This window comes from Ambystoma mexicanum, chromosome 7q, assembly GCF_040938575.1.
Source record: "Ambystoma mexicanum isolate Mex_15411 chromosome 7q, UKY_AmexF1_1, whole genome shotgun sequence".
Classification (NCBI taxonomy): Eukaryota; Metazoa; Chordata; class Amphibia; order Caudata; family Ambystomatidae; genus Ambystoma; species Ambystoma mexicanum.
The window spans coordinates 587,526,586-587,538,663 of record NC_090941.1 but is presented as its reverse complement, the minus strand read 5'-3'; positions in this window follow the sequence as shown (position 1 = coordinate 587,538,663).

Genomic DNA, 12,078 nt, shown 5'->3' with positions numbered 1-12,078 from the left:
ATTTGGGTGATGAAGCACCATACACCCCATGCAATTTTATAATTATAATTTGAACCCATAACATATGGCAGAAAATGCTATATATATGCAATTTATGTGAGAAACCTGAAGGTGTCTCCCTAGCTAGTCCCCAGGGATCTGTCATCCAGGTGGCCAGGACATGGCCATTGCTATTGGATCCAGTTCCTAGGGGTGGACCACTGAGGGAGGATCCCCAGGATGGAGGTCCTTTGGGAGTGGGAGTGGGACACCGATGGGTGAGTCACGGTATCCCCCTTATTTCAACACCTTTTCCCCATTCTATCACGTAGGATATTCCAAAATACTGCCCCCCCTTCCGACACAAACACTTTTGCACAATACCGAAGAAAATGGACTAACACCAAAGCCATTTACCTGACATGTCCCAATACAAGGGTAGGGCAATGTCAGGCAATTGACCAGAATCACAAACACCTGATAGCCCTTTCCCTTCCCCACAGGGATAAAAGGTGGATCACAAGAGCACAGGATGAGCAGACAGCATGACGGGAGAGCTAACTCAGCAGAGTAGATCAAGAGGAGGAGAAAGACAGCGCATACCAAGGGGGTGACAAGGAGACAAGCGACCTTGACCTTTCGGATCAAGGAATTTGAGTCCTCTGCAGATGGAATCATGAGACAGCGAACAATAGCCAGCATCTTTTGCAGCAGATGTCAATGGTACACAAGACCCTCCTCTCAGGGGCATAGGAGACACATAAAATCTGGGGGGGACAGGGGACACCTTGGGGACTTATTTTAATTTATTTATTGTGTTTTACTCAAAGAACTCGACTTTTTACAGCATTAAAATTAAAATAGCAGTACGTATTAAATCACAAATATCACTGTATAAAACAAGAGAAAAGAAGAAAAGAAAACAGAAGAAAATTAAAGGATGCAGCAGTTCTGGATTTGTCATCTGACTATTAGCTCATGGTAAGAGAGAGGAAATAACAATTACTTTCAGTGGGCCACAGCTAGGACGCCATCTCGTTAAGAGACAGATCACCTGTAAGTGGACTCCTGCCAACTAAAGGAGTTGCAGCCTTTTCTAACAACTGCAAGTTGCTACTTTTTTTGTGTGCGGCAAGGAGTCGTGTGTGTCTCTTGGAATGGAATGATGGGGGTTTCAAAGAAAGAAGAAATCTTGCTTGTACCTCTGAGTAAGCCCTGTTATTGGAGAAGAGGGACCAGGTGTGTGATGTTGATGCTTTGACTGTCCTCCGGAGGTTGGGGGGTACAGCAAACAAGGAGGATGAGCGATCGCAAGCCCACCCCTTAATAAGCACTCCCCAGGTCCACGGCTGGATGCGTCGGCCCCGAAGGATGCCTACTAGGTGGGGTGTATGTGGACCCAAAGGTTTGGCCAGAGGGGTAGCCCGCTATGTGGGCTGCCCCTCTAGCGCTCCTTGGAGGGCCGGGCCAGCCTCTCACGATGAGTCTCGTCCCTCTTATTCCATCTCATGCTGGCTTTAGAGCCTAGCCTTTCTTTGCCTTTGTTATTCTGAATGCAGAGCTGGACTCTGTTCCTTTTTCGTTTAACATTTGCTGCAAAGCCTGATCTATTTGCTTCTCTCATATGTTACTAGGACGGCGGAGCATGGGTCCTCTGCCCTGTTACACTATTCAAAGAGCCCCTCTGGCCTTTCTTTGCCTCTCCCTTGCCCCACTGCTTGCTTGCTTAATACATACCTCCTTGCTTGAACACTCAACATATTCCCTCTAACACAGCAATGGAAGCTGCAGTTTGTCTTAACTGCTATTTGTTCCGTGTCTTGAATTGGCCTCTTATTTCCGCTTTACTGTCTGCCTGGGAAAGACATTTGCCAGTCACTGCTATAATGGTTCTACCTGGCCATGAGAGGGCAACAGCTAGCCAATATTGGAAGAACATGGGCATATTATGCCAGAGGCTGGCAACTGCCTTCCTAATGCCTACACAAGAGACACAACTCTTGCCTTTGTTTCTAACAGTATTTCACTGGATGAAGAAACGCAAGAACACACATATTGCTTATAAATGAAGGGGATGAAGTCACACTTGGTTAAGACATTTTGATCACGCCAGGAGCTAATTTCCAGCTGCAATTAAGCGATTAACTTTTGGATTTCTGGTTTTAAATAATGTTAGTATCACCTGGAAAGCACAGAGGTTGCTCAACAGGTTCCTGGAGCACGAGGGGTACCCTACGCGTGGGCATGGATGATTGGAGGGCATTCTTGGCCGGGTTTGGAGCCTGGCCCTTACAGCCATGATGGGGGAGGAGCCTATTTCTTTTGGTCATTTGAACCCTTTGAGGGTGGACAGACATTGCCTTCTGCTTTAGCCCACTAACAGCTCTGCTTTGCAACTTTATCACACATACCTGTCAGGTGGCATGTAACTCAATGCTACTAATGCTATCAGCCTCAGAAGTCTGGAATCATTTGCCACATCAACTAGGGTACATGCTTGCCACCCGAGACTTACCCATGTCTGAGTCGGCATCTGTCGTCCTGTGGGGAAGACACACCCAGAAAGAGCAGGGCACGGTGCCCTTGTGGGTTTTTCACACTTCTTCCTCGGGGTGGGCACAATTCACTCTGCAGAGAAAGTGGCACATTCTGGGCAACATTCTCCCACTTTGACAATGTCACTCAAAGAGCTAAATTGTCCATTTGAAATACCTCTGTCGACTTATTATTGAGCAATCCACACTGATGGGTTTAAGCACCTGTTTAATGTGAGATGGCAATTAAGGGTATTTGCCAACGCACTCAAGAAGCACAGGACACCCTCTTACCAGCGACATGCCATGCTCACTCATTCTGATCATGAATTGCCATTTATCGGGGGTCATGTTAAATGTATTTATTTATTTATTACATGTGTAGCATCACCCAAAACCCCCAAGCATCAAGGCGCAGAGTAAACTGCATGGAGTGGACCACTTCCATTGGCGCAATTTTTTACTTTTCCGCCACAAAATGGAAGATTTTAGCGTAAAAGGCATGTGAAGTCACATTGCTTTTCCACTCTGGAAGAGTGTAAATACCTTGCACAATTAGCGATTGCTGGTGGAATTGACAATGGCTTCCTCTGGACTCCGCCCGCTTTTACCAGGTTTAATTTACAAGGAGATGCCAGAGGAATCCCTTTCCTTATTTCCAGCATGAGAATCCATGCTGGCAGTAAGGCCGCTTTTGTCTGGTGGAGCGGGATATACAGGGGGTCCTGGTGTGTCCACTCGGCTCCCGAACTCCACCCAGAAATGCACGAAAATCCGGCCAATTAGAAAAAGCGACCGTAATAGTGTTTTCCACCACTTTTTCTGAACCAATTGACCTGGAAAATTCTGTGTTGCATCGGAATCTGAATGCATTCACTCCGCATATTATCCACTGGAAGATTAAGCCAGGTGCTGAACACAGGTGTCACATATTCTTGAGCACAATCTGCATTTGGAGCATTAACTCACTGAGCTACCTTACAAATTATGGGCCTCATTACGAGGCTGGCGGTAAGGGGTTAACGGCGCCAGTAAGGATGCCAGTGTCGTTAACCCCTTACCACTGCATTACGAGGTCCCTTAGCGGGTCCAACTAAGGCCGGCTGGTAAAACCAGCCGTCCTTAGCAGGATCCGCTAAGGGACCAGGGAGCTAATAACGGGTCCATTATTAACGGGCCCGTTATTAGCTCCCTGCCCATTCCCAATGAGCCTTATGGGGGCTCGAATGGGAATGGGGATGGGTATTTTGAATGGGGATTTACCAGGTCCTCCAAGGTTGGAATGACCCGGTATGTCCCCATTCAAGGAACCCGGACCCAGACACGAGTTTGGAGGCAGCCATGGCGCTAGTAGCACCATGGCTACCTCCAAACTCGTAATGACCCCCAATATCTCTTCTTGGGCTTTACCGTTTGAACCCCTTAACTGCCATGGGTATTTCTGACAAGGCCTTATTTGGTGATTTCGGTATGTCGCCATTCAATCCCTTGTAACGTTTTTGTTACATAAGATATCTCGGCCAAATTTGGCCCCTTTTTTCCCCAAATGTAGGTGGTCGTAACTTTTCAGACTTTGACAGGGATTGTGGGTAATAAATTCTGGAGCAATTCGTGCAAGTCAGACCTCTGTGGATTCCCACGGGTGTCCTCTTTTTGGAAATGCATGAGGTTCCCTGTTTTCCTTGGTGGCTTCCACACCATAGGCCCAAATCTGTATGTTGTCCACATGAGCAAAATATGCTCTGCCGAAAGGCTTGGGGTTACCAGTGGGTTACCCTTTTCCCTTTGTGCGCAGGTAGGTGCACCCACACATGAGAGGTACCATTTTCGTTGGGGCACCTGTAGGAACGCAGGATGGTAGGACATGTGTTGTTGGCAGTGTGTTTCGGTGGGTGTCCAGAGTGAAATGTCTGAAAATTGTGTTCCCACAGGTGTCCCGACGTAAATGGTACCTCACATGTGTGGGTGCACCTACCTCTGCGCAAAGGGAAACGGCTAACCCACTGATAACCCCAATCTAGCAATCTGCCCCTGGGGAGGGCTACATGAGATGCCCCCCATCCATTTGGAGTGGGAGGGATAGGGCCATCCCCTTTCCACTAATAACATTCATGGTGGTTCAGTGGCCCCCCACACCCACCCAAAACAAGTTATCATTTGTTTTATTTTTGTTTTGCCCCTTTCCTAGGGGAAGATAGGCACGTGTGTGGCCATCTGCCTCCGGGGTGGGGGGTGGTTGGTTGGGGGGGTAAAACGTACTGCCCCAAACTTGGGGGCTGGATCTGCCAATATTTGCAGTGGCCTCTCCCCCTCCCCAAATGGATGGGGGGGCATCTCATGTACCCCTTCTTAGGGGCAGAAATCTGCCCCAGGGAGGGCTACATAGGTGCCCCCATCCACTCAGGGTGGGGTAGAGGGCCACCCCCCCCTTTCAAACACAAACAATCCTGGTGGTCTAGTGGGTCCCCCCAGTCCCCTCACCCAAAACAAGTTATAATTTATTTTTTGTTTTGTCCCTTCCCTAGGGGCAGATGGACACATGGGTGTGGCCATCTGCCCCCAGGGGGGGGGCAAAACGTACTTCCCCATACTTGGGGGAGTGGCTCTGCCAATATTTGCAGTGGCCTCTCCCCCCACCGCAAATGGATGGGTCATCTCATGTACGCCTTCCTAGGGGCAGAAATATGCCTCCAGGGAGGGCTACATAAGTGCCCCAATCCACATAGGTTGGGGGGGAGGGCCCCCTTTCAAACACAAACAAATCCTGGTGGTCTAGTGGGCCCCACCGGGCCCCCACCCAAAACTGTTATAATAATTTTTTTTTTACTGTTTTTTCCCTTCTCTAGGGGCAAATGGGCACATGTGTGTGGCCATCTGCCCCCGGGGGGTAAAAACGTACTGCCCCAATCTTGGGGTGGTGGTTCTGCCAATATTTACAGTGGCCTCTCCCCCCAGCCCAAATGGATGGGGGGCATCACATGTACCCCTTCCTAGGGGCAGAAATCTGCCCCCAGGGAGGGCTACATAAGGTGCCCCCATCCACTTAGGGTGGAGGGGAGAGGGCCACCCCCTTGCAAGAATGCCTGGTGGCTAGTGGCCCCACCCAAAACTACGTTAAAAATGTATTAATTTTTTTGTTTGCCCCCCTTCCCTGGGGCAGATGATCACCCATCTGACCCCAGGGTATTGCCACCATTACTATGTAAGCAGCCCCTCCCCCCACTTCAAAAACAGATCCCTGCACGACACACCAAACATATTCTGGGGGGATAAATGACATTACATCCCCCCACTTACAATTGTGGGGGGGATTTGTCCCCCCTGTCCTCCCCATGTCCTACGCCCATGCCTCCTCTGCTGATTACCAAGCCGGGGAGAAACGCTGGTCTCTGTGGTACTAACCTTGACTCACAGGAGAAGATGGCCAAGTGTTTCATAACAGCCGGTGCGTCGGAGGGGGAGAGTCGATAAGAAACCGAACTGTGTTGAAGGAAAAGTAGCAAGCGGCTAATTGAACTGTGAAAACATACATACAAATCTATTGAAGCTAGAGGGGGAAAAAGCAGCAACAGAGCAGTCTGGCACCACATTGGTGCTCACTTAGGAAATTCTGGCGATTGTCCGGTTGTTGAAACTACAATAGACAAAAGGCCTTAGAAGAAGGCGAAAAGGGGGTCAAAGTGGTCATACAGGGGTCTTGCAAAATCCTCTGTACAGTCGAAAGTCTTTGGCCGACAGATGATTGTGAAGCGAAAGGAAATTAATCCTGGTTGGTGAAATTAGCAAAACAACAGTGTGTTGCAAAAGTTGGCAGCAGTGAACCTGGCGGAGGGATGCTGACAAAAAGGGGCGAACCCTGAAGTCTCTATGAACAATGTGTTGACAGAAGTGAACCTGACCGAGGGATGTCCACTGAGAATTGTTGGAAAAGACTTAAGACTGAACGTAAGAACAGCCATGGTGAACCCGAAAGAGGGAGGCTAGCGTTTGAAATGTTTAAAAAGACATTGGCCCTCATTACGACCCTGGCGGAGTGGGTTTGCGCCAGCGTTATTCGCGGCGGACCCGTCCGCCCTACTACGAGTTCCCGTAGCGCCATGGATTGTTTTCCGCCTGGTTTTTCCGGGCGGAGAAATCCATGGCGCTACGGGACCTTGATGTTAATTACGCCACCGTATTTTGCGGTGGCGCAATTAACGCCTTCCCCACTCCCATTATACCCTATGGGGCAAAAATGGGAATGGGGAAGGGTAAAATGGGGATTGGGGATTTACCGCCCCGCCAAGGTCGGCATGGGGCGGAAAATCCGCCAACCTCCATGGCGCTATCGGCAGCTTTCCGCCGTGCTCCGCGGTGCATTTAGCACCGCGATTTCCGCCAGGGTCGTAATGAGGGCCATTGTGATTCGTGAATGCCAGAAAAGTAATTGTGAACTCAAAGGAGGAAGGCTGGTGTTTGAAAGGGGTCCAAATCCAAAGGAGGGAGATCCAGGGGTGGAAAGACATCACCCAAAGTTCATTGAGAAAGGAATTGTTTATTTAATTTTTTGAATATGACTCGTGAGGGGTCTGCACCCGGAAGAGGGTGACGCAGGGGTGAAGCCATTACCCACAATATACGTGGAACAGAACTTGATATTTGTTGAAAAATCAGGCCCTCGAAGGCAAGAGACTTTTGTTAAAAGAGACAACCATCATAGAACCTGATAGCTGGTACAGATTGTTGGCTCATGCAGGGAAAGCTCAAGCATGTGCTGTGCTCCAAAGTCCCACCTTGTCCTGTGCTGAAAACCTGGGGAAGGGAGACCTCCAGTACTGCATCCTGACTCATTATTTATGAACACCTTTTTCTTTCTTGAGAACATTATCCCACACGTCTGTTTATATATAGAGTAAGGTTTGGCAATAGGTTTTTCTTAGTATAGGCCTTTTATTTTGACACAACACCACTAGGACTGCCTTAATTTTCATTTGATGGTTAAAGCTTGCTTCCAACTTAGATTTAGGTTTAGATTAGGTGTTTTTCCACCCTGTATTTCCAGTTTAAAAAACACCCTTGAACTGTGATCACTTGTGTCTGCCTTTACTGTTGCCACCATGAGTTCCTTATAGGTGCCACTCTGTACCATAGAATATGTGTCTTGCATGCCAACACACGTGAAAGAATCATACCTGACAAAATTTCATATGTCCCATACAGGCACTCCCGTATCTCCAGAAGAATCTGTGGAGGATGAGGGGGCATGCCCTTTGGGAAGTAGTGCCTCCAGGCCCTCAAGGTCCACCACGACCCCTCAAATGCAGCCACATGCCACACCTAGGCGCAAGGACCGGCATGTCACACCTGGACCCGGCAAGGCTAAACCTACATGTGGCAGCACAGTCCTTGCACCAACCCCACGTGGCACCAGGACAACCTCCACACCCTCTCAGTCAGATGCAGTGGCAGACACAGAGGCCACACCTGCTGGCAGGGTCTCCGTTGACACCCAGGGGGATACAAGTCCAGTGCCACAGGTTGATGAAGGGTCACGCACACCTGAGAGCCTGGCCGGCCACCAGCATACCCAGACACCTGAGCCGGATGTGGACCCAACACACCATCATATGGCTCACCGGCCTTCAGCCCATTCACAACACACCAACAAGCCAATCCATCCTCCAGAGGCTGGACAAGATGGGGAGGCAGCAATGAGAGATGGAGGTCATTGACCACTCACATTCCCTGCACCTCCAGACCATACACAATTGTATGCAAGGAGCCACCTGCAGGATTGTGAGGATAATGGAGAGGAACTGGGCACAGGTGGCTGCTAATGCTGCCACCCTTGCGGTGCATGGGCAGCGAGTTAGAGAGCTGATGGAAGGGATTCCGGCTTTTGCAGAGTAGATGCAACAAAGCATCAAAGTCAATTTGCAGCACACCTGGGGGCCAGAGTCAATACCCTCAACTTTAGCCACACCCACTGAGGGGGTCACAGCCCAGCACACCCAGGCGCTGGTCTGAATGCCATCTATGGCTAAACTCACAAGGGGCAGCCCCGAGGGGAAGACCCAGCGGAAGTGACAATGACACACCTTTTGCCCACAGTGGGCGTGCTGGGGTGTTGTTATTGGGAGCGGGAGGAGGGATAATGTGTGGGGGTGTTGGTGGTGGGAGGGGAGATAGTGGGTGGGAGTAGTTGGTGGGAAGGGGCTTAGTTAGTGCACTTAATTACATTAAAGTAGTTGAACATGGCAAGGACATTCCTCATTGTGTCATGGTTTTGTTTATTAATTGCTGTGAGTGTTAAACAGTGGTGCATGGCATGTGCCTTGTGATTGTCTCAGACAAAACTGTCTATCAGTCCCTGACGAGTCTGTCGGCCATCCCTAACGTCGTCTCTGGCAATGCATGCTATTGACCCTGCCACAGGCACTGTATCCTTATCCTCTGGGAGTGGCATGTCCACATCAGGGGCTAGAGGGAATTTCTGCTGGAGGCAGATATTGTGCAGCATGGCACACACAAGCACTATGTTGCTACTTTTTCTTGTGTGTACATCAGGGCTCCTCCTCTATGCACACACGGGTCCTGCTGTGAGCATGTTTGTAGTCAAAATCCTGTGGTGTTTGTGGATCACGCACAGCTGTCATGAGCCAGGGCAGCTTCAGGTATCCGGAGTCACCTGCATGGAGAGAGGCACAGTCATGAGTATCAGTGTATTGTGGGGGGCTGGCAATCACGGCATCTGGGCAATGGACATCCTGTGTAGGCATATGGGGCTTCATTTTGTGGCATGTGTCTTTACAATGTTTCTGCATGTTGTGTCACTCGTATCATGCTTTGTATTCACTTAACATGCACCCTGCTCCCTTGCAGCGGATGTAACGTCATGCGTCTGTCGGTGCCATGTCAAGCTGACATGGTGGCTGTCTTGCGGCAGTGTATTGCACAAACAAGGGGGGTTCTGGGAGTTTCTCTACTACCGGCCTCTATCCCGGGTTAGAGTCTCAACTAGAGTCTTTAGCTCACCATCCTTTCACAGAAGAGACATTTCCACTACATATCAGTTTTTGTCCCGCCCAAGGGCAGTCCAGCACAACTCACAACTTAGAGAGGCACAACTCCACCACACTGACATGGCCAAACCAGGCCGAAACACGTGTCTGGGGTTGCTGTTGGTCCTCTTGTTCAGAAGAGAATTGCCTGGTATCTCGGTGCTGGACTGCCCTTGGACAGGACAAAGACTGATATGTAGTGGACATTTCTCTTCTGTGAAAGGATGGTGAGCTAAAGACTCTGGTTGAGACTCAAACCCGGGATTTAGGCCGCTAGAGAGAAACTCCCAGAACAACCCTTACCTATGCATATTAAGTAGCTTTGTGTTTTCGCCCTAAGTTACTAGGGTAGTCCAGGCATGGAACCCTTGCTCACTGTTCTACGAGAGGTACAGCTCCACCTCACTGACAAGGCCCAACCAGGATGAAACACGTGTCTGGGGTTGCTGTTGGTACTCTTGTTCAAAAGACAATTGTCTGGCATTTCGATGCTGGACTGCCCTTGGGCAGGACAAAGACTGATATGTAGTGGAAATTCCTCTTCCGTGAAAGGATGGTGAGCTAAAGACTCGGGTTGAGACTCAAACCCGGGATTTAGGCTGGTAGAGAGAAACTCCCAGAACCCCCCTTACCTATGCATATTAAGTAGCTTTGGGTTTTCACCGTAAATTACTAGGGTAGTCCAGACATGGAACCCTTGCTCACTGTTCTTAGAGAGGTACAGCTCCACCGCACTGACGAGGCCCAACCAGGATGAAACACGTGTCTGGGGTTGCTGTTTGTACTCTTGTTCAGAAGAGAATTGTGTGGCATTTCGATGCTGGACTGCCCTTGGGCAGGACAAAGACTGATATGTAGTGGAAATTTCTCTTCTGTGAAAGGATGGTGAGCTAAAGACTCTGGTTGAGACTCAAACCCGGGATTAAGGCCGGTAGAAAGAAACTCCCAGAACCCCCCTTACTTATGCATATTAAGTAGCTTTGGGTTTTCACCATAAGTTACTAAGTGTCAAGACTCGAAGATCGCATGAAGTATGGAAACCTCCATCCCTAAGCAACCAACAGCGAGATAGAATCAACTCACTGTTCGAGGATTAGGGCCAGGGATGGCTGCTGTGGAGAAATGGGCAAATACCAACAGATAACGTGCAGGAAAATAAGGGAGGAGGATTCTGGTGATGATTGTAAACAGAAATGTCAAACCTGTTCCCTCAGTAGCATAGCATCAAAAACAAAAGGAATGCAAGGCAAAACGAACAGCAGCCACTCCACTGGAAACACCTTCAGATGTAAGCATGTGAGGCTTGGAGCAAGGAATGGGAGCAGAGCCCCCAACCGGTATCGATTAATCAAGGAGTCCGGATGCAAGGTACCAAAGGAAAAAACAGTTCCAGTCCAAAGGAAGTCTGAGGTCAAGAAAGTGAACGGTCCATTACGTAGCCAAATCAGGTAAAGGTCAGGCAGTAGGAATCAAGAAGAGCCATCCGAGGTCAAACGAAGAAAACAGGAACGAAGATGTAAGAACGCCAAACGCTGGTTGTAACAGCTGAGAAGCAATGGGCAGCGCTCTCTCAGCTGATTTAAGCGTCCTGGCTGGGATCACATGACCGTGAAACAGACGTAATGTGCTGGTTCCGGCCCGGATCACGTGAGCACCTCAAAGGCTTGTGGATTGGCCCAGCGTGCTGAACATCGTTAGTCCGTGTCACGTGACCGCATTATGGGCTTGCCGTGCTGAGGTACCATGGAAACGTGCAACAGCATTCTTTCAGCAAGATGCTATGGGAGCTGCCAACTCCGTCGGTGAACCAGGCACCTGGCAAACCGCTGCAAAGCAGACCTCCGTAGCTGCTGGTGGACAACAGGATGGATATCTCGTAACCTAGTGAGTGCACTCAAATGTTTGTGCATGACACTACGGTACTCCAGACGTGGAACCCTTGCTCACTGTTCTTATAGAGGCACAGCTCCACCTCACTGACAAGGCCCAACCAGGCCAAAACAAGTGTCTGGGGTTGCTGTTGGTACTCTTGTTCAGAAGAGAATTGACAGGCATTTTGGTGCTGGACTGCCCTTGGGCAAGACAAAGACTGATCGCCAGTGGACATTTCTCTTCTTTGAAAGGATTGTGCGCTAAAGACTCTTGTTGAGACTCTAACCTGGAATATAGGCTGGTAGAGAGAAACTCCCAGAACCCCCTTACTTATGCATATTAAGTACCTTTGGGTTTTCACCATAAATTACTAGGGTACTCCAGACGTGGAACCCTTGATCACTGTTCTTATAGAGGCACAGCTCCACCTCACTAAAGAGGCCCAACCAGGCCAAAACACGTGTCTGGGGTTGCAGTTGTTACTTTTATTCAGAAGAGAATTGCCTGGCATTTCAGTGCTGGACTGCCCTTGTGCAGGACAAAGACAAATATGTTGTGGAAATGTCTCTTCTGTGAAAGGATTGTGAGCTAAAGACTCTGTTTGAGACTCCAACCTGGGATTTAGGCTGGTAGAGATAAACTCCCAGAACCCC